This window comes from Prinia subflava, chromosome 1 (genome assembly GCF_021018805.1).
Source record: "Prinia subflava isolate CZ2003 ecotype Zambia chromosome 1, Cam_Psub_1.2, whole genome shotgun sequence".
Lineage (NCBI taxonomy): Eukaryota > Metazoa > Chordata > Aves > Passeriformes > Cisticolidae > Prinia > Prinia subflava.
Genome location: NC_086247.1, coordinates 143,461,300 through 143,481,727, shown reverse-complemented (window position 1 = coordinate 143,481,727; position 20,428 = coordinate 143,461,300).

The window sequence follows — 20,428 nt, the reverse complement described above, 5'->3', positions numbered from 1 at the left end:
AGCCCAGATCTGGGGACAGGGGACATGAAGGTCTGGTTGAGATCCTCCTCTGAGGACCCCTGGAGCCACGAGTAGATGATGAATGAGAATGTGGGGGATTTTAGCTCCCAAGTGCTGGGAGGGAGGGAAGGGGCTCGTCCTTTGTTTTTTAGGTCCACAAGTGATCAGTGGATTGCCAGGCTTGCAGGTGAGCTCTGGCTATCAGGGAGCTGCAGGCACTGGGATGATGTTATGTGGTTGCTGAATGATTGCCCCTTGCAAATGTCTTGGGAATAACTCTTGTCCAAGGGCTTCCCACAGCAAATGTGCTCTGTGCCAAGAGTGCTGCTCCAGGGCTGCTCCTTTTTTCCCTGTAAGGGAGCCCACCTCTTCTCTGGGACTGATTTTATACTGGTGATCCTCTACTAACAACAACAGCTTTGCATGAGGCATCTGAGAGCAGAGACAGATTCTTTTTCTTGTTTGGGAAGAAAAGAAATCTTTTCTGCTTCATTAGGAGTGGCTCTGCAAGGAAAAGATGGTCTTACCTGCTTGTGTGGTCCCAGGCCCTTTCAATGTAAAAATTCAGGAGTCAACATACACTTAAAAGACATTAAATGAGGAAATATCTGACACTGCTCCTAGAGCTCCATAATTAAGCAGATAATATGCCAGAATGAATTCTTAATTTTTGTTATTTATGTTCCATTTCTTTCCCATTTAACTGATTTTCAGAGTATAAATCAGCACCAAGCTCTGTAAAAACTTGTGGCAAGAATGAAAGGAGTGTTCTGGCTGTTCAAGGACAGCAGGTATGTGTGGTCTGTGCCAGAACACGTTTTTTGTCAGTGGCTGCCAAACCATTTCTCCTACCCTTATCAAAGACTTGCTGACAAACCATTGGGTGGGCACGTTTGGGATGGGCACATTTGGGATGGGCACATTTGGGACCACCACCTCCAGCTACCCCACCCACCCTTCCTGGAGCCTCTGTCTTAAGGCTGGGGAGAACAATTTCAGTGTTCACACGATGTGTGCTCTCATCTCGCAGCTCTACACGAGTTCTGCTCTGTTGCTAATGCACCTGCCTTTATTTTCTTCTTTTTCTGTCAGAAATTTCGTATCGTGTTTGCCAAAAGCTCTCCCTGAGTGAGCAGAGCTGCTGGCCCCGGGTATTTCCCAGGGAGGAAGGTTTGGACACACGGGGATGTGTTGTTAGGAATAAATGCCAGCAGAGGGCACACCAAGATATGCAGACAGGAAAAAAAAAAATAAAATGAGGTCTGTTCGTTTTGTCTGAGGAGTTAAGCAAAACTCTGTTGGTTCATAATTCATGTGCCTGTAGGACATTGTAAAGGAATATAATTGATCTTTTAGGGCAGTGCTGCTATTTTGCTTTGCAAAAGCAATCAGCAAAATATCTTAAAACATCTATGAATGTAACATGATTTCAGATGTGCTGATGAAAAGAAAAGAGCCTCCCTTCCTCTGGCTCACCTGGTCCCCTTCCATTAACCTTTCTCCCACCACATTTAGAGGAAATTAATGCAAGCACAGTTTTGCTGTCTTAAAGGCCCAAAAGCATTTTTGATTTTTAATAATACATCTCTCCTATTTTGCTATCATTTTAATTAGCTTGCTTCTGTTGCATTTCAGGGCTAGATTTACACTGCTTTGTGGTGGGCATTGTTTTCCAGCTTAGTATGCCTGTGTGGATGGGATTGTGCATGTGGAAATCACCTAAAAATGAATCTTCCTGGGGAATAGAACATCCTCAGACGTTTGTCCAACAGCAGATGCTGGCAGCTGTCTAGCACCAAAATACAACCACCTGCAAGGGAAATATTGATGACTTCCACTGGTTCTCTGCCTTGAGGACCCCAAGGAAAGTCACTGAGTCCAGCTGTCCCCTGCCCTCAGTCCAGGGGCTCAGGGCTGGTGTTTGCTGGTGAGACCAGGTGGTGGTGGTGGCAGCAGAGGCTGGTGGCAGGAGCTGCTAAGGTGACTCCATGGCCCAGATCAACCCAGGTGCAAGGCAGCTGATGGGGGTGGATAGAGAATAAAAAGCCTGTAGCACCTAAAAAAGAAAGCTGTAAACTTATTCTCTCAAGTGTTTAAAGGTAATAAAGATAAATCGTTTAATCAAAGTCTCCTACACTTTTGCTGCTCATAAAGTATGAACACAACTCTCATTTTGGAGGCACTGAAATATGGTTTATGTGGCAGGTGGATACAGGGAGGTTGATTCTTACTTGCAGCAAGCTGACACAGTCTGGAGACACTGCATTGCTCAGGGCCACGCTGCAAGCCCAGGGAAGGGTCAGACCTGGAGCTCCCTGCTCAGTCCCTGTTCACCAGTGGTGGGTCACAGTGGAGCGCCAGTCCTGCCAAAATGACAAAATCAGCAATCCCTGCCAGAGTGCTCAGGTGGTGCCTGCAGCTACCCCGAGGTGCCAAAATGCAGGGAGTTCAAACCCACCCGTGGATGGCCAAGGGCAGCACCGGCCCCTTGCCAGCTCCCCCTGACGGGTGGGGTTCACTGAGGGCTTTCCTGAGGGCACTCCTCTCTCCAGGGAGAACAAATTACGTAAAAAATTCAAATTCTTTCAAGAGAGGGAGATCCCTCCACCAAAAAAAGCCAGGTGTGCTCAGATGGACACCTGGAATCGGCTGGAGGCAGCTGGCACAGCCCCAAAGCTGCTTTTGGAGGGGTGGTAACTCAAAACCTCTGCTGACTCTTTTTGACTGCCATGGGCTTGAATTGAGCACTTTACTGCAGGAACTAAATAGGTGAAGCAGCCTGTGTGTAGTATCTACCTAAGCATGGTGGTGGTACAAAATACACAGTAGTACCTGACTTAAGTTTTTCAGGATTTTTTTAATTGTCAGGAGGGGGGTTACTGGCACAAGCCCATGGGTGAAAGCAGCTCCAGTGTGTCTGTCAATCATTTACCATTTCCTTCAAGACCAGTGTAAAGTCTTTGTCTTTGCTGTCTTTTTAGGTAATATTTCTTTGAGAAATACTTTGCCACCCAAAATTACCTGTTGTGGTTAAGGTTGACCAACATAGTTTGCAAATACATCAAGTAATTTCTACCCCTGGAAAGTTGCTCTGCTTTGAAGTAACGTGTTTTTTCAAAATAATTAAGCAGCTTTTGGTTCTTTTACCTAAGCTGCAAAAAGATTCCCAAATGAAACAAGTTTGAAGTCAAACAAAACATCATTTTCAATCCAGTCAAAAATTTTATTTTTCCTTTCAGGAAGGAAGTAACTTGACAGATATATTTGGATAGTTCAAACTGCCTGTAAAAGCAATGCATAGGTGAAAGGCATCATGCACTTTATGAGAAAATTTCTTCAGCTACAGTAATATTTCCAATACTGCCTTTGGTGTCTGATCAATCTCCCAATATAAGCCTTCTGCTGAATTACAAGAAGTACAAAAAATCCTCAAAAAGCTTGCTTTGTTTGGCCAAAACAGGTATAAACTCTACCAGAGAACCGGTGGAGCAATAAATAAACATGTTTAACACCTAAGGCACTGGTACCCTCCGCGGACTCTGAGAGTTCATTAAACCCTGCCCTGTAAACTTATGGACCAATTTTGTCTCATGCTGTCTGCTCTGCCAAGCTCTCACTCTGTAATTCCCTGAGCAGGATAAACTCCTGAACACGGAGCCAGCAGCGAGAAGAGCAGCAGCTGAGTGTAACCAGCAGTCCCCATTGCTGCCGTGCCCGCAGCTTGTTCCATCCCTGCATCCCGCGATCCCTGCAATCCAGGGAGCAACCAGGGAGCAGCCTGTGCTCTGCCTGAGCTCTGCCTGAGCTCTTCCTGTGCCTCTGCCTGAGCTCTGCCTGTGCCCCTGCCAGGTGTTCTCTGCCTGTGCCTCTGCCTGAGCTCTGCCTGTGCTCTGCCTGTGCTCTGCCTGTGCTCTGCCTGTGCTCTGCCTGTGCTCTGCCTGTGCTCTGCCCGTGCTCTGCCCGTGCTCTGCCTGAGCTCTGCCTGTGCTCTGCCTGTGCTCTGCCTGTGCTCTGCCCGTGCTCTGCCTGAGCTCTGCCTGAGCTCTGCCTGTGCTCTGCCTGTGCTCTGCCTGTGCTCTTCCTGAGCTCTGCCTGAGCTCTGCCTGAGCTCTGCCTGTGCTCTGCCTGAGCTCTGCCTGTGCCTCTGCCTGTGCTCTGCCTGTGCTCTGCCTGTGCTCTTCCTGAGCTCTGCCTGTGCTCTGCCTGAGCTCTGCCTGTGCCTCTGCCTGAGCTCTGCCTGTGCTCTTCCTGAGCTCTGCCTGAGCTCTGCCTGAGCTCTGCCTGTGCTCTGCCTGAGCTCTGCCTGTGCCTCTGCCTGTGCTCTGCCTGTGCTCTGCCTGAGCTCTGCCTGTGCTCTGCCTGAGCTCTGCCTGTGCTCTGCCTGTGCTCTGCCTGAGCTCTGCCTGAGCTCTGCCAGGTGTTCCCTGCCTGCCCTGGGCCATCCCCGCTGCAAGGATGGCTCTTGGTTCCTGGGCTCCTGCTTGGAATGACAGCACACACTGGCGAGGGGCTGTCAGCACAGAAAATTCATCTCAGCTCTCTCCCTCCCAAAAGGAGGTGTGACAGCAATAGGTGCCCACACCCAGCTCACACCAAATGTGTGGCTTGTGGATGGCAAATGCCACAGGGGATGAATTCCCACATGCTCTCCGGAGATCTGTGTGCAAAGTTTTAAGCTGGCATGTTGTTCCCAACGAGTGAGGAAGGGAGGGCTTTATGAGACATTTGCAAAGTAACAATGTTTAACTAACAAGCATGTTGTATTCTTATGTCTCTTCCCATTATAGCAAAAAATTCAAAGCAGTGGCAATTCTGAAGTGTAGGAGGCTGCTGTGGTTTTTCTAGCACGAGAGAAAGGTTAAAGAAGCAGAGTATCTCCCTATAATTGTTCCCTCCTTTTTTATTTTTTCATCCTTCAAATACTCTTCTTCTTGATGATCTGTGTTTATCACAACTTAGTCCCAGACTAAAGGGAAGCCACTATATGCTATTAACCTAAGATATCCATATTCTTTACAGATTACAGATCTCTGAAAGCAGGTCTTAGAAATTGAAATACAATTATCTGGCCTATTTTATGCACCTATAGCTAGCAAATCATGCAAGATCCTTTAAAAAGAGAAAAATGCAATTTAGCAGTCACTTGTAAATAGCTTTTCAGCCTGCAGAAAGTGATGCTTTAAAGCCCCATGGCTGGTTCCCAAGGAGGGTGTGCGTGGGGCTCCATCCCTGCCTGTCCTGGACACCTGGTGGGTGAGGGTTTATCTAGACACAGCTTGTGCTAGAAAGGCCTGAGCTGAGCAGCCATTCCCCTTTCAGGCAGAGAAGAGGGGATGGGTAATACTTTGTGCTGAGGGTGAGCAATAATTTGATGTTTTGTTTTACAAGGATGATGCTGTTTGAAACAGTCCAACTTTGCTGCTGGGTGTAGGAAGGTGGGAACCAGGCAGCTCTGTCAGGGAGGGTGGCCAGAGGCACAAGGTGTTTGTCCTCCCTTGGCTGCCCTTCTCTAAATGCTCATTTCTGACCATTGGTCTGCTATTAAAAAGTGGCTGTACCTCTTCTGCCCCCTCTTCCGTGTGCAAACACGGTGATCACTGGTGGCTGTGTAAGAGGGGAGCAGCCTGGTCCTGCAACCCCCTGACTGATCAGAGAAAGCTGGGTTTGGTGCCAAGAGATGGTGCTGAATTTAGGTTATTTGGGATTTGAATGCTTCCTATTGCAATCAACACCAGGCTGCGGGTAACCTCAGTGACAAATGCTGCAACAAAATGTAGAAGTATTTGTTTGTCACTAGGTGGGAATGGAGCACTTGCCTGTGCTCTGGATATTGTGTTCTGTTCAGAATTTTGCAGTAGTTACTTTTGAGCTGACACACGTTTTCAGTACATTTCAAATAGCTGGAATAAATATATATACAGTTCTAGTAAATGGTTAATAGAAATGATATGTTCCTACAGAGAAAGAATGATAACAAATTCAGTAATTATGACTGACAAACTGCATGGGCACAGTAGAATTGCAGTCATGAATTTTGCTTTTGATTGATACCAAGAACACACAGTTGTTAGGAATTAATAATAATAGCACTGAAATATGCATAATCCCAAGCAGTAATATAACTTTGTGTACTTTGTCAAATTTAAGTGTCTGTCTTGAAGCATGTAATTATTAAAGAAATATAAACTTTGGTCTGCAGAGATCAAGCATGAATATTTGGCATATATTGAAAAAGTGTGCAGCAATCTATTTCAAACTGGACATCTTCTACAGCTAAATTAATAAATATAACCGAATTATTTTTCAAATCACTTGTCCAAAATGCCCTTTCCCCAGTTTTTGAGTTTCAAAACTTCTGGTGCAGCATCTCATACAGTGCTGACATGATGGCAAGGAGCCCCTCCCAGAGCACAGAGCTAAACCATGATGAGGTTCATGGCTTTTCCATGTGTGCTGTCCAGGAGCTGCTGCAGCTCAGCACGGCTCTGCCCAGCCCTTGGCCATCTCCCCAAGGTGACAGGCTCTGCCTGAGCTTCCCCTGCTGTGGATCTCAAGGAAGTCATGGGGGTCACATGGGGGAAAGGTGTAGCCCACTGCTCCTGAACGCTTTCTCTGGACAGACAGCCTGTTGTCTGTCCCTAAATATTTCTGGTTTTGTGCCTTCTCCACTCCTGCCCTGAGTGCACTGGGCTGTTCTCTGCTTTCTCAGTCCCTTGTGGCACAATCCCCATTTCCACAGCTGTTTTCCACCCCAGTGTCAATGGGCAGCTGCTGTGATTTGTTGGCCCAGCACATTTTAGAACTGATTTTGTACTGTGTCTTTCTTCAAACCCTGTTTTGGAGAAGTTGCTGCTGCTAATTGATCTTGTGGAGGGCCAAGCTCACTCTTAGTCCTTAACAGTCAATAGCATTTGATCAATTTTGTACTGATTAGTGTTGGTCATTCCTGGCTTAAAAAGGGTAACTTCTGTCTGAATCACTGATGTTTTGGGGCTGTGAAATCTCTTTTAGCACGTTAGCACCGTTTTGTAGTGTGATATTTGATGGATGAATGTGTGTGTTATCTATAACCTATTTTTTCCATGCTCAGCCCAGAGAAGCAGCATGTTCTACTCTCCCTGGGAATATTGCAGCATACCTTCATTTTCAGTCATAACCACATTTAGACATAGTGCTGCTGTTTTAAATTGGGGTAATGAAATCTGGACAAGTGGTTTGGACAAACACAACACAAGCAATAAAAGAAGCTTTAATAAAATGAAAGGATTTCCAGGGAATACCTTCATTTCTTCCATCCTCCAATTTAATTCTTTTTGAGAATAATCAGACCATAACATAAGACTAAATTCAAGAGATGAAGTTCAGCTGGAGAGGAAATAATGTCCATAAAATGTTTTCAAAGGTTGTTCATTTGTTTGAAATGAGTTCTGTGAGTCGGATTGATTTGCTTTAAATACTTTATAAGCAAAAATACGTTGCACTTGAAGTACATTTTCATCTGGGGATCTCAGGGCATTTTACAGGAAGGGGGAAGAATAACTGATGCTACTGCTTGTTGCCAGCTAGAGCAGGTGGCTGAGTCTTTCAATGCAGCTCCTCCAGACCTGATTCCAGTGGGGATGAATTTGGGATGTCCATCCCATGACCTGGTGTCTGCACCTGATGGACACATCTGCCTTCCATGTCCTCCTCCCCACTGTGAGCTCTCACTGCAGCTTGAGTCCATGGTAAGGGAAAAGTACAAAGGTTTTGGGGTGTGTTTTAGGGCATTTGGCTGGGAATCAGAGGGGTTTTGTCAAAATAACTGACTTGCTAAGGAAATCTCAGGCAGAGTGAGCTCCAGTTCAGATGGTCAAAGTGACCTCCAAGCAGGTCCAGAGAACCTGCAGATGTCCCCCTTCCTACACTGCTGCATGGTGAATAAACAGCCAGGGCCATGCTGTTGTCAAACTTCTGCTCTGAGGGCGTGTGCTCCTCACCTGCCTTGGTCTCTGGTCATGGTAACCCTGGTGAGACTCACAGGGACATGTCTGTGTCACATTTATCCAGCAGGGTGGGTGTGTGGTGTGATACCAGCAAAAACCCCCAAAGATGCAGTGATAACAACTTGTCCCATAGAGAACAAGTACAGAGAAAAAGAATCCACCTTTCTCCTGCTGCTGGGAAATCTTGAGCACCAGTGACATATAAGGAAGTGATGGCTGTGGTGGGACTGGGGCATTATGCACCACCTCTTAATGTGGGAAGGAATTGAGGATTATTCCATAGTTCCTTCTGGCCATTGGCCCACGGGGTGCTGACAGTTCTGCTTGGCTGAGATTGATGCCTTAAGTCTTAGTTTTCATATTTTCCAGACTCTGTACTGCATTAGGATATAACTCTGAACTTCATATAAAGTGTTTTTTTCAAATAAAGCAAGTTCTCCTCACAATGTAGGTAGACAAAACAATCCTTTTCCAGCCCAAGAACCAAGGACACTGTTGCAGCTTCAGGCCCAAAAGCTTTAAAAAATAGTGAATTGAGGAGAGCAGTCTGGGAGGATGGGACTTCATAACCTGAAGCTGTAACTGGACAATTAACCCCAATAAGCAAATGGACCAAAATTTGTATAAGTGTGAAAACATGTGATCTATTGTCAATCTTGGGTGTAGCCTCAGCCAGGGTCTTGTACTGCCCAAGGTGTGTTCTTTGAAGGCCTTTTAAATAAATACCTACTTTATTCCTTTAACTCTGCCTAGCCCTGTTCTAGGTGGCCTCTCAAGGCATCAAGGTGGCCAGTTTTGGGTCAGGCCCCAGTGAAGGGCTGTGCACTCCCAGGTGACAGATGAGTCCCTTTGCTGGATGTCTGTGCATCCCACAGTTTCTCCTGGGCACATAACTTTAGGCAGAGGCTTAACAAAAGCCAGTCAGGGATGATGAGACTGTGAGCTTCATTAGTACTTTCTGTGTTTCATTGGACAGTGGGGCAATTAACACAGGGCTCATTACACAAAGATTTTGATCATTTTCTCTGCTTATTCATCATAGTACTTCCTCTGAGAATAGCAGAGACTGTGATTAAGTGCAGGAATAATTCATGTAGTTTTTCTTTGAGATTTTGATCACCTTTTTGGAGTCTAATTGTTTTATAGCCTTCATTCCTGAGGTACTTATGACAGGTCTGCATAGAGCCCTGCACATAAACTGTGCTCTCCAGGCTCTCCAGCTTCTGGCTGAGGTTATTTTCTGCTTCCAACACAGACCAGTAGCTCCACTTGGAAAAATCTCAAAGCTACAGCCTCAAGGTCAAGCAAGGTGTAATAAAATAATCTGAGAACCACAAAACAAATCAGAGTAAGCCCAAGGGGATAGCTGCTTTAGTCCTGATTTTAAGATTAATGTAAAAATATTATAGGATGTCATTATTAGGCTAAGACCCCCCTCAATTACCCCACTGTTTGTTATTGACAACAGAATACAGATGCCCTTAGAGAAGAGTTAGGAACAGGACAAGCAGGCAGTGACGTCTCTCAGTTATACTCTCTCAGCCACCAGGACTTTCCCAAGATGTTTACAATGTCTTTACATTTCACAGCTTTAGATGGAATTCTCCTACACTAATATGTTCAATATATGCAGCATGGGAGGAGTAATCCACAGTCCTTTCTGAGGCCAGGAGAGGGATATGTAATATTCAATTCTACAAGGAACAATGTGATGTTCTGCCCACAGTCCCAGCCTGTAGACTGGGAGATGTGGGCCCCATTTCCATCCCTGTCTCTGGGTGGGGTTGGTGTGGATCACTGCCCTGTCTGTCCTGGGGCTGCTGCTTGCCTTTGTCCTCATCTTCCTCTCCAATCAATTTCCTCAAGCTTGACTGCAAAATCTCACTCTTCAGAAGCTACACCTGCTCTGCTGGAAATTTTGGATATGGAGACATAGGTTGCATTTGTCCAAAATGTGCCTAAGGAATACTCTAAATGCAACAAAGAAGGACAACCCAGAAGACAAAAGGTCATTAGGTGGCTTTAGTTTTTGGGCAACTAGCTCCTCTGGGCCTCTCTTTCCTGTAAAATCCTCTCACTCTGATGTCAGTGGGTGCTGTTGCAAAACCTCTGCCGGTTGTCACACACCACACTGGACTACGACTGCAAAGGGTGGTTTGGAAAACATGAAAAGAGAAATTGCATAGGAAATCTGTAAATACTTTTCTGCAGAAAAGTTTGCTTTTAAGATATAGGTAGAATTTTAACTCTGTAGAATTTTAAAATCTGAGGAAGTGCAAATACTCTTGTTTCCAAGTGGCAGGATAATATCAGAGACAAAATATTGTGTTCATTAAAATATGGAGAATGAAATTTTGAGAGCAGTTTTCAACAGCTTTGGCCGAAAATCAGTCTTAGGTTCCTAAGTCACTTAATCTTTACCTCTATTTCCAAGTATTGACAGCAGTTATTGTGTAGCTGAAGGTCTGCACTGAAGAGATATGGGTCATTCCTGCTAAAATCCATGCAATTATTGAAGTTTTCAAACACTCAGAATAAATTAAATGAGTAACTGCTGAATATTCACACACAGAATCTTATTTTTTAGGAAAATGGAAATGCATTTTGTCCACTTTTTAATGAGTCTGTTAACAAACCAGGTTTCCCATTATTTGATTAACAGGTGCACTAATACATTCTGCCTATGAAGCTGATGCAAAGAGGAATGCTGAGCCCAGCCAGTTCAGCACTGGAAGAAGCAAAGATTTAATTTCCTTTTCCTGCTCAGCACCAAGCTGATACAAAGGCCTCTCAGTGAGAAAAATAATTGTGCTTAGGGCTTGGCATAAGGAGGCACAGGGTGCAGAGTGTGCAAACATCCCAGCTGGGGGGAGATGTTAATGCCTGGAGAGGATCCAGCTTTCCAGCCTTATCCCTGCTGAGAGCAGCCACTGCCCTGCCTGCAGAGCTTTGCTTCACTCCTCTCCTGCACCTGCCTTGGACTCGTCAGCAGGACCACAAAAAGGCCACCAAGCCCCCTCACAGGGATGGCTGCCCTTGGCTCAGCAGAGGGACCAGCTCTGCCCCTGGGTGGGCACCACAGGAATAGGAGTAGGCTCCAGTGGGACAACCAGGACCCAACTGTGCAGGTTCAACAGCCCAGGCAAGGTCCTGAAATGATGTCCTCTGCTCTAGGGCAGACCTCTGCTTGTGTCTGCCTGTGAGCTCTGCCCTGGACCTGCATGTGTGGCACAGAGACTCCTAGGAATATTCTGATTCTGATGAGCCAGCAGCTTCTAATTTGAAAAATATTTGTTTCAGTAAGTGTTTCCTGGCTGGTGCTGCTGGAGTATTTTTGTCTGTGCTAACAGTATTATATTACTGGGAGGGGAAGCTCATTCCACCTAATTGTACTAAGCGTGTAGTGATGGAGATGGGAACCTAATTATCTTCATCAAATTGATTTCATTTTGGTTACCACATGGCTATTAGAGGAATGACAATAAATTTTGGTCTCTTTGATCAGGACTGGAGTTTAACCAACATTTCTAAAGTCATTAATGTGTTATGCCTCCCCCAGGCTAATGATTTGATTATCATGTAAATGTACTGAAGCCAAACACTTCAGCTATACATTATGGATGATGGATAGAAAGTTTTGAGAAAATACATGTTGTACTAAATACACTGGAAACACAGAGGATGTCAGATAGCTACTGGCAGGCAGGGAGAGACAGAGAATTGAAGATCTCAAGCTGGAATAGTCCCATAAGGATCATGAAGTCCAGGTCCCTGATACTTGCAGGGCTACCTAAAACCAAACCTAAACTTACATGAGTTAGAGCATCATCCAAAATATTTATGAAAAACTGCACAGGTGCCTCTTTGTAACTTATCTCTTCCCATGACTAAATCCTTGCCTTGTAGGGCTGTTGATCACTCTGTGAGATCAGAGAAAGCTGTCTCAGCCCCTCAGGCCCAGAGTGGTGCTGGTAGCAGATGTAGGAACAAGTTACACCCAGCAGCTTTATTTTAGATCAGTCCTGAGCCTAGAAGTGTTGAGGAACTCAGAGTCAAGTCCAGCTCCCTCCACCTTGGATGCTTCCCCATGGCCCGCCTGTGTGATGGAGACTGAAGTGCTGAACAGTTTCTGCCACTGGGCAGAAACTGGAATATTTCTGTCTTAGCTTTTGTCCCTACATGTACAGTTTACAGTGCCAAGAAACTGTGGGATTTTATCTTTGTGAGGTTTTAGTCTTTTTTTTTCTGATATGCCAAAAATTATCAGTTATGTAATGATAAGTTAAAATCACAGTATTTGTGTCTATTATAAGAGATGTGTGTGTATACACATGTTGATAATAAAGTTGTTACTAATGTGCTGTAGCTATCACATAGCAAAATATGACAAAGTAATAGATCTTACAGTTAAATATTCCACAATGTATTTTAATGTGTTTTATCTTAAACCCTTTCTGACTTGCTGCCATTCTCTTTTTTTTTTTTCTTTCCCATGTGGATTTGTATTGAAAGGAAATATTTTAGTGCTTTAGCTCAGGAAACTGAGGCCAGCAGCTCAAATGATCCAATGTGCTCTTGCCACCAGGCTGAGTCAGACATTGCTCTCCTCACAGGTTTTTGTCTGAAAGTGCTGCAAAGCCAGGATTCCTCAGCCTTCCCAGGCAATTGATTCCTTAGGGCAATTAAATTATGGTGCTTGAGCTGATCAGGAGCATTGCACACCATCTGTAGCTCACCAGGGCAGAGCCCTTCTCCTCACCAGGTTCCACACTGGTGGTTCAGGAAGGCTTTGGAGGAGGGAGGTGTTTGCCCAAAGGGTGCATGGCCTGTCAGAGGCACTTCTCACCTGCAGGACTTTGCTGTGGCCACCTTGGCACTCTGTGCCTCAGTTTCCCATCAGGAAGGGACCAGCATCTGTACTGCTCACTGCTCTGGAAGGACAGGGGATACATTGGATGTACTACAGCTAAAATGGGTCTGTTGGGAACAATAAGCATGTGTGTTATCCCAGTGTTATTTCTAAGTGCTTTTTAGTTGTGTGTGCTGACAGAGAGGTGCAGGTGGATGGTCTGAGTGTAGATAGAAGGGGCAAGGGGACCTGCAGTGTCACCATCACTGCACAGGGAGCTCCCTTCACCTGCCTCCCCTTTAGCCCCTCCACCACGTTGTCCACTCTGAAAGCAGATCCCAGGATAAAAGAGAAACAAAAGGGTACCACGTGTTCAGAAGGGTCAACTTTCCTGCTCTGCATCCAGACACCTGCCTGGACTCCAGTGCCAGGGATCTGGGGGCAAATACATTTTTCAGAGGCAGTCCTGGCTTAAATGGAAGTAAAACTACTGCTTAAACATCAGGACATACAGCCTTGTGTCCCCTTTTCTGGGACAGGAGTCACTGCCCAGCTCACTGCCCACTGAGCACCAATGTTCTAGTTCAGCACACAAAATGGAGCACTTAAGCAAAAGTATATAAATATAGCACGTAAACATAAATTTGTATGTGTATAAATATAGGTATATATGCACATATAAACATACACACATGCCAAAGCCATCAGCCCATGGGCAGCAGAAGCTCCTTGGATACAATCAGGGATTTTCCCTTTGGAAAGGGAAAATCAAAGGCCAGTCCTGCCAAGCTGGAGGCAGCTGGTTTGTTTGCTCACTTCTCCTGGGCAGCTCCTGCCATTTCCCTGGTGCTGCCAATGCCTGGGGAGAAGGATGTGAATGACTGAAGGGCTCTCGTCTGTTAATTTATATGAATGAATATAAATTAATGCAGTTTTCTTTTCTCTGGCTTGCAGATATTAAAGGCCACTGTGACTCATAAGCACGATCTATCTTATCACTGGTGGCAATAACACATTAATCACCTCTGATGGAGGGTGAGGAGCTGGCACACAGGGCTGGGGGAAGGCAAAGACCCTGCACAGTTCCACAGCTGCTGCAGCCATGAGACAGGCAGCATGTGCCAATTTAAGTATTTTCCACACCCAGCATCTCTGCAGCAACCTGCTCCTGTGTGCCTTCAGACCCCTCTAGCAGTAAAAAAGTCAGGTTAGGGGCTAGAAAGTGTCAAACTGTGTAACCAGTAATAAGAGTAACAGTTGAACTATTGCAAACCTCCCTGTAGAGGATGCAGAGAAGTGCTTTGTTTAAGGTGTATTTTTAGCTTGGTTTACTGTTTCTCCATGTGTTGTTCTGCATTTATCTATATTAGCAGCAGGCACTTGGCAGTGCTAGCAGGGGAACACGAAAGCTCCTGACCTCAGTGGCACCATGGCTCTGGAAAGAGTTGATTTGGGACATCACTGTGCATCTTTCTGCCAGGTAAATTTGTAATGCGAGTTGGCAAGGAGAAAGACTCAGCAGCAAAATCTGAGCATGTTTACAGAAAATTTAAATTGAACTTATGGATCTGGTCCTGGGACAGATGTGCTGCACTGCTGTGATGGGGGGAGCCACTCTATAATTTCCTTTCTGTCTTCCCAGAAATGTTTGTCTGATCTTACCTGCAGTGACTGAATAGTTTTTCTATGAAAACTGTGGGATGAATGACAAAGGAGGGGAGAAATTAGCAGCAGGACTAAAGAATGGCCCTCCCTGGCCAATGCCATAACCACTAAAATGCTTCACCAGTTTAATGTCATTTCACAGGGTAATCTTCAGGCAGCCTTGTCTGGAGGCACTCGCAGGCTGATTCGGCGCCCAGTGGTGCAAATCATTGAGTTGCTCTGTGAAAGCACAGGGAGAGGGAGTGATGAAATATTTTCATGTACCTTTTTCCTGTGACCTTAACCCCCAATTCCCTTCATAAACTGAATACTGCTCAGTTGCACTACTCTAAGTCCTTTGAAATCCTTTGCATTTAGCTGGCAGATGAACAATCCCATAGTGTAGCGAGCCAAAATACATTTTTTGCATTTCACTGAAATTTTTGGGATAGAGTTATCTCCACATCCCTCCTTGAGTGAAAAAGGGGTTATTTTCAGAATGATTCAGTCTTCACTTTAGCCACAGTTCTTCAAGAAAGACCAGCAGATGATGAGACAAATAGATGTACAATTTAGCTACCTCTGATCTCTGCCTCACCTCTTAAGTAACTGCAAAAGAAGATAAAAGAATATTTTAGGAAAGCTGCACACAGAAAACAGAGCTGAACTTGTACAGCAACTGTTCTAAATAATGAGAAAGGTTCTTCAAATGTATTTTCCCTTGTTAGAGGGTCAAAGAGGTACTGGGTCAGATGAAAAAAAATGTATCTGGGAAATGCTGGGCCACCTCAAGGAAACTCTAATGCAAAGGCTCAGATGGTGGTGATGTATGATTTTGGTTTTCCAGTGTGTACAGAAGTGTCAGGGCTAGGAACGAAGATTTGACAGAAAAAAAAAAGGGTTCGCATGGGCCTAATACTCTCAGTTCTCAGGTTGAAACATGAATTTGGTATTTACCTATCTCTTGTTGCCAGAAGTTGTCCCTTTCAATGTTTTTAATGGCAGCAAAATTACATTAAACTCCTTCACCAAACCTCTAAATAGGGACAGTATATGTTCATTTAGTCAGGCACTACAATTTATGGCTGGAACAGCTTTTTTCCATAATTAGAAAATGTTCACATTAATGCTAAAAACGGGTCAGTCTGTTGCTCATATATATATATACACTGTATATATATACACTGTATATATATACTGTATACATATAAATATATATACTGTATATACAGGTATATATACTGTATATAGAGGTACTGTATCCTTTTCTTTAACCCTGATAGTATTAATACTCAAAAGATATCTTTCTGTGACAAGGAATAGTCACTGGTTTTTGCAATGGGGAAGCAGAAGGTTCTGTGGCTTGCAGATACTTTGACTGGAGTCACCTGCCCATGCACAGACCTCTTAATGCAGGAGCCTGGACTCCTTCCATCAGTGGGGAGAGACCAGATCCTCGAGAAGGAAAGTTCTCCACATCTTTTGACACAGCTTTAAGTAGAACAAGTAATTTTATGGGAACACTTTTCTCTTTGCAGGGAATTTAGGAAATAGATTCAATCTGAACACCTATCCTCCGGGTGGATGAAGTGGTTAAGGTGAAAATGATCCTGGAACAAAGGAGGTTTTTCCTGTGCTGTGAATTGTTGCCTAGAGGGAAAGTGCTCCCTCCTCTGGGGGTCTTCACTTGTTCCTGTCTTCCTCACTTCTGAGGGTAAAATCTAGACAAGAACCTAAGTCTGCTCTGTTCCCAGATGAGCATCCCTAAACTTGACAAACTCTGTTATCAAGTCTGTTTTGTTCTCTCTCATGCCGAATGGCTATTAAATTATAATAACAAATAAATTAGCTTTTTCTGTATATTGTGAAATGATACAAACATGAGACACAGACTCTGCACACAAGTGCCTAAATTTCTAGGGGTTACAATTCTTGCCTGTCCCTTTTGCCAGCAGCTTGAGGGGTTTATCAGTTGATAATCTCCCACTGAAACATGAGATTTAGGAGCAAGTCCCAAAGCAAGTAGTGTGTCATAGTCAGGATTTTAGGAGCCTGTGGTGTCAAAGGGATGCTGTTGTTATTCCTGAAAATACTTCCCTTTATCACTGAGACCAGGACATGAACAAACCATTTGCTTCAGAAAAAAAACAATTCACTTTAGAACCCACAGTAGAAATGTGTTGTCTTATAGATCTAGGAGTTAACACTCTTAAGTGAGCAAAACCCCCTGAATTTACTTGCTAAAATAAAAATAAATAAGAGCAATTAGCAGCAAAATAGTATTTTCTTTGATATGCCAAAAAAATATGGGTTATATTGTGCCCTGGAAGGTAGGGCTGGTGATGCTGGAAGGAAGGGAACTGCACCTACAGCATTTCCTTCAGGGTGTGTCAAACACAGCCTGAGCTAACACCCGAGCATGAATTTGAGGTTGTAGGAGATGGAGGGCCCCAGTTAGTCTGTCAGAAGAACAGATCAAACCTGACAGCATGTACCATTCTTCACATCGTTATCTCTCTTTGTGGGAGGTGATTTTGGTAACATTGTAAAGGAAGGAGCTGTCTCCTCCTGGCTTGGATCATTTAATGGCATTAGAGGCTGTAAAGGCACCACTTAGGGCTGGAGGAGAATGAACAGGACCTTTTCCTTTCTGTGGCAGAACAAGGCTTTAATGGTCTGGTGGAAGTAATTCTGTATTGCAAAGGAAGTTGATAAAATAGAACATAAACTTCTCTAATAGAGGACTTAATTACCAGGAAAACCAGGTTGAATAAAGCATTTGAGCAGAACTATTTCATTGCTGAAAAGGCAATAATTATTAATCCCCCTTTTCCAAGGCCATGTCATTTGTTCAGGAGGCCTTGGAATAGTAAGAAACCAAGTATTTATATGTGTGCATTTGCTTGTATATTGATTTTTTGTTTGTTTGCATCCAAGCAGACTGTCACTATGCTTTAAAAATCTCAGATTTTCTCTGGCTTTACTCACATTTCCAGCTAAGCTGGTCTATCCACATGATCAAGCTGAAACCAGCCAAACTAATGAGGTCTCAGGGCTGGGCAATAGGCATAATGGTAATGAATCAAAAAGCTTTAAAAGCTCTTAGCTGTTTCATTCTTCAACACATGAGTGTGGCTATCAAGGTCTAACTGCAGCAGAAGGACTTATTTATTTCAGAAATAGGCACTCCTGTGAAGCCCTCTATTAGTCAATATATCAGCTTGTTCACGTTTTACTCTGTTGTTTTTCCAACATATATTTGAAGAAGAAATAACTGTGCCTGGTGATGCTGGGGTGTACATTTTAAAGTTTTAAATCAAGTTCAGGTATTTACCCTTTAAACTTAATGAGATTAAGCATGGAATCCATCCCTACAGTTTGCCCTAATAACTGATTTGTAGTTTGTGTCATGGTGTGTGCCACGGTCAAGCAAAAGCTACTGCTCCAGGCAAAAGTCCACCATGGCTGTGGTGGAACTGGGTCAGCTCACAGTGACTTATTTTCCACACAGGCAACTTCACCTTGCCAATGCTTTCTTCACCCTGCTCCTCTTTATCCTGCCCCAATACCTAATGACATAGGTCCAAGCTGAGGAAATGAAAATGTAGTAATGTCTTAGCTTGAAAATAAAGATATGCATGGCCCCTGCTGGGGAAGGAAACTCATGGGATGGTCTGTGAGGGTCTGGCACTGACTTCCTCAGCATGAGCAAGCAAAGACCTGGGGGGCCAGTGAGCTGATGGGGCTCCCTGTGAGCTGTCAGGCTCAATTTCACCTTGGAACCAAATCTTCACAGGGATACGGACAGGGAAAAATTTTTGCTGTTGGTGAATATGTTTGTATTCATATTTTCACAGTGGCTGCTGAAAAGCTTTGGCTGTTTTGGTAACACCAGTGATCTCCGTAAGGACTGGCAAAGGGAAATCATGTCAAGGTTAAACGTTTGTGGGGATGGTGTTGTTTGGGCTCAGTGTGAGTTTAATCTGCTGTGGCTGAATACTGATTGTTCAAAACAAGAACAATCCAAAGCCACTCCACCAATGAAGCAGAAATCTGCAGAGATGTTCTGACCTTTCGTTCATCACTTCAGTTTTCTTAAGAAGCTTTGTGCAGCAGGTCCCATGCAGTGTGGGTTTGAAAAAATGCATTAATTTTTATTAAGAAAGATCTTTGAGAGTAACCTGGAAGGATAAATTAGAGTTGTATCCAGTTCACTCTTCTTCCAGGAAAATACTGTGACCCTTTATGGCTTCATCTACATGAGCAGGCACATCCCTCTCTCAATACAACTGTGTGGCTCCCACAATGCATCACATCCAAACTGAACAAGAAGACATCTGTAGATCTACAGTAGGATGTGTAAAAATACATACTAGCACTCTGGAGCACATTCCAATTGATCACTAAAGCCATAGTGAAAAATGGTCAATAAACAGTGAAAGAACAATTTTACTTGGCATTTTATTCACTTAACAGAAACATTCACTTATCAGGTATCACTGAAGTGCAATTTACAGAACTTAGCAGCAAATTCACATATGTAAATTCAGATTTATTTTCTTTTGTCGTCTTTTTTGTTTCTTTTCTTTTTTACAAATATTACAAATGTACATCCATTAGTACAGTATTGCCATTCACTCATGCATGTTATGTACAGAATCTTCACTAAAGAATTACTACTGAGCAATTTCTCCTTTGCTTCAGGAAATGCTGTGTGTAGGTCACGTGTGCTTCTGGGATGGGGTCCCATCACACTGCTCTTGCACAGAATGAGAAGAAGTAGATATTTAAGGTCATATTCAACCCTAGTGCCAGCAGGTGCAACTCCATTGAGATCAGCTGATGCCCACTTGCAGTGGGGACTTGGTTTGGTCCCCAGTACTAAACTCATTCTGGTAGCTGAATCCAGGGCTGCATTTATGTATTTCTTGCAACAAAGGATCATTCAATCCTGCCACACTTTTTTCTGTGTCCTTAAAAATAACCAGGCATGATGCTTTGCTGTCACAGTAGCTGCAACACCAGCCTGATGGAAATATTATGCATTAGTTGGGTTGACATCATGCCATGGCTGGAGGAGGATGGGTGAGGGCAGGGGGATGCAAGGAAGAGCCACTGAGGTCTCATATGGCAGACAGGGACCAGCTCAGAGAGGAAATGCAGAAGACAAGCTCCCCCCTGCCCTGTGCATCTCTGCACGAGAAACCTTCTCCTCCTCTCTGGCTGCCCTGTGGTTTCTCTCCTTGGTGGGAGCAACCTGGGGCCAGCCCTGCCAGTGTCCCCTGCAGCCTGTCCCCACCTCCAGCCGTGGGCTGGCCCTGCCCGCTGCCCCTGGGGCACATCTGCTGCCCAAATCACCCTGGAGGTCTGCAGCCACAGCTGTGTTACAGGACAGGACATGTGCAGGGACCTGGAAGCTCCAGAAGGTGCCAAAAGTATTCAAATGGTAATCAGAAGAGCTGTCAAAGTGGTCAAAGTATTGACAAAGTGGTTACCACAAAGTGTTTCCAGTATTGAAAAGTCTCAGGGTTTTGGTTGCCTTTTTTTTTTCTTTTTTTTTTTTTTTTAAGCTATTTCTACTCTAAGGATATTTTTTTAAAATATTTTTGGTAGTTAACATGGAATGTATTATTTTGTTGAAAGGGTTTCTGGAAGGGGAGAGCTTTGTTTTATCTAATTTAAAAATTCTAGTTTATCACAATTGTTTTTATACAAGACACTATAGATACATCTTGTAGTTTATAATCTAAAAATAAAATCTCATCAAAATACTGTAGCTATTCTATTGTGGGCATCAATAAACAATGTATTTACTGTATATGGCTCTCCAAACATGATAAACCCTATACAAAGAGCATCTATCTTTATTGATAGGAACAGTTTCCCGTGTAAAGGAAATTACATGGAAAAATATGAGCCTTGTGTTGTTTGAAAAGTAACTCAGCTTGAC